Below are 2,647 nucleotides of genomic sequence, written 5' to 3'. Positions count from 1 at the left end.
TGCACTTTCCAACTCTGGAGGTAAACAAATCAAAGGCAGGGCTGACAGAAGCCCCGCGCTTACACCCCACCCAGAAATCTCAACTACCAGGCAGGATTCTTATGCTTATGCGAGAACCCTCCTCGGGTTCTGAAAATAATGCTGAAACCACAATGGAATAATACTTAAAAAAACACTTTCTTGGTAGTCTCTAGGACCAACTATTGGAAATGCCAAGATTACTGGGCCTCAGCCTGTTTCGTCTGTGAAAACTCTGGTATGCTTAAGGATGCAGAGACCAACCTTAGGACAATTACGGTGAAAAGTGCTTCGGAAAAATAACAAATAGTTCTCCACTTAGCGGTTCTTTCAAAAGTTGGGCCACACACCTCTTGGAAAGATCGAGTTACTTTGGCCTAGCCTTCGATTGGTCTGGTGAAGCAATCGCCATTCCTAGCTGATGAATCAAATGATTCTGAAAGGAACGGTGAAAAGTGCGGATCCTGTTTCAGTCTTTAGACTGAAACAGGATCCGCACTATTCACCTGTCCCACAAAGGCGCACTTCTCATGTCTGGCGCTGGTCCAAAAAACCAAGGACTGACAGAGGCCCTGCACTTGCCACCCCAGAAAAATATCTCATCTCCAAAGAAGGATTCTTCCGCTAACGGTTGAAATGGGCTCCCGTTCTTGAAACAGTGGTGAAAGAATGGGGAAATAATACTGAAAACAATCCTATCTTCCAAGGCTCCTGTGCCAGCTATGGGAAATAGCAAGTTACCTGGGCCTCAGCAGAGGTTTCTCTGCAAAAAGCATCATAGGCTTCAGGATGCAGAGACCGACCTCATTACTATTATGGTGCCAAAAGCCATGGAAATGGCAAATAATTACCAACACACTGGTCATTTCAAAGTGTCAGGATGAAATCTGAAGCACGATCCACACTTTTCCCATCTCACGAGAATATGCACTTTCCAACTCTGGAGGTAAGAGATCAAAGGCAGCGCTGACAGAAGCCCCGCACTTACACCCCACCATGAAATCTCAACTACCAGGCAGGATTCTTATGCTAATGCGAGAACCCTGCTCGGGTTCTGAAAATAATGCTGAAACCACAACGGAATAATACTTAAAAGAACACTTTCTTGGTAGACTCTAGGACCAACTATTGGAAATGCCAAGATTAATGGGCCTCAGCCAGTTTCGTCTGTGAAAACTCTGGTATGCTTAAGGATGCAGAGACCAACCTTAGGACAAATACGGTGAAAAGTGCTTAGGAAAAATACCAAATAGTTCTCCACTTAGCGGTTCTTTCAAAAGTCGAGCCACACACCTCTTGGAAAGATCGAGGTACTTTGGCCTAGCCTTCGATTGGTTTGGAGAAGCAATCGCCATTCCTAGCTGATGAATCAAATGATTCTGAAAGGAACGGTGAAAAGTGCGGATCCTGTTTCAGTCTTTAGATTGAAACAGGATCCGCACTATTCACCTGTCCCAAAAAGGCGCACTTCTCATGTCTGGCGCTAGTCCAACAAACCCAGGACTGACAGAGGCCCTGCACTTGCCACCCCAGAAAAATATCTCATCTCCAAAGAAGGATTCTTCCACTAACGGTTGAAAAGGGCTCCCGTTCTTGAAACAGTGGTGAAAAAATGGTGCAATAATACTGAAAACAATCCTATCTTCCAAGGCTCCTGTGCCAGCTATGGGAAATAGCAAGTTACCTGGGCCTCAGCAGAGGTTTCTCTGCAAAAAGCATCATAGGCTTCAGGATGCAGAGCCCGACCTCATGACTATTACGGTGCCAAACGCCATGGAAATGGCAAATAATTACCAACACACTGGACATTTCAAAGTGTCAGGATGAAATCTGAAGCACGATCCACACTTTTCCCATCTCACGCAAATATGCACTTTCCAACTCTGGAGGTAAACAAATCAAAGGCAGTGCTGACAGAAGCCCCGCACTTACACCCCACCATGAAATCTCAACTACCAGGCAGGATTCTTATGCTAATGCGAGAACCCTGCTCGGGTTCTGAAAATAATGCTGAAAGCACAACAGAATAATACTTAAAAGAACACTTTCTTGGTAGTCTCTAGGACCAACTATTGGAAATGCCAAGATTACTGGGCCTCAGCCTGTTTCGTCTGTGAAAACTCTGGTATGCTTAAGGATGCAGAGACGAACCTTAGGACAATTACGGTGAAAAGTGCTTAGGAAAAATACCAAATAGTTCTCCACTTAGCGGTTCTTTCAAAAGTTGGGCCACACACCTCTTGGAAAGATCGAGTTACTTTGGCCTAGCCTTCGATTGGTCTGGAGAAGCAATCGCCATTCCTAGCTGATGAATCAAATGATTCTGAAAGGAACGGTGAAAAGTGCGGATCCTGTTTCAGTCTTTAGACTGAAACAGGATCCGCACTATTCACCTGTCCCACAAAGGCGCACTTCTCATGTCTGGCGCTAGTCCAACAAACCCAGGACTGACAGAGGCCCTGCACTTGCCACCCCAGAAAAATATCTCATCTCCAAAGAAGGATTCTTCCGCTAACGGTTGAAAAAGGCTCCCGTTCTTGAAACAGTGGTGAAAAAATGGTGAAATAATACTGCAAACAATCCTATCTTCCAAGGCTCCTGTGCCAGCTATGGGAAATAGCAAGTTACC

The sequence above is a fragment of the Lemur catta genome, assembly GCF_020740605.2.
Source record: "Lemur catta isolate mLemCat1 chromosome 10 unlocalized genomic scaffold, mLemCat1.pri SUPER_10_unloc_1, whole genome shotgun sequence".
Classification (NCBI taxonomy): domain Eukaryota; kingdom Metazoa; phylum Chordata; class Mammalia; order Primates; family Lemuridae; genus Lemur; species Lemur catta.
This window is presented reverse-complemented; position numbering follows the sequence as displayed.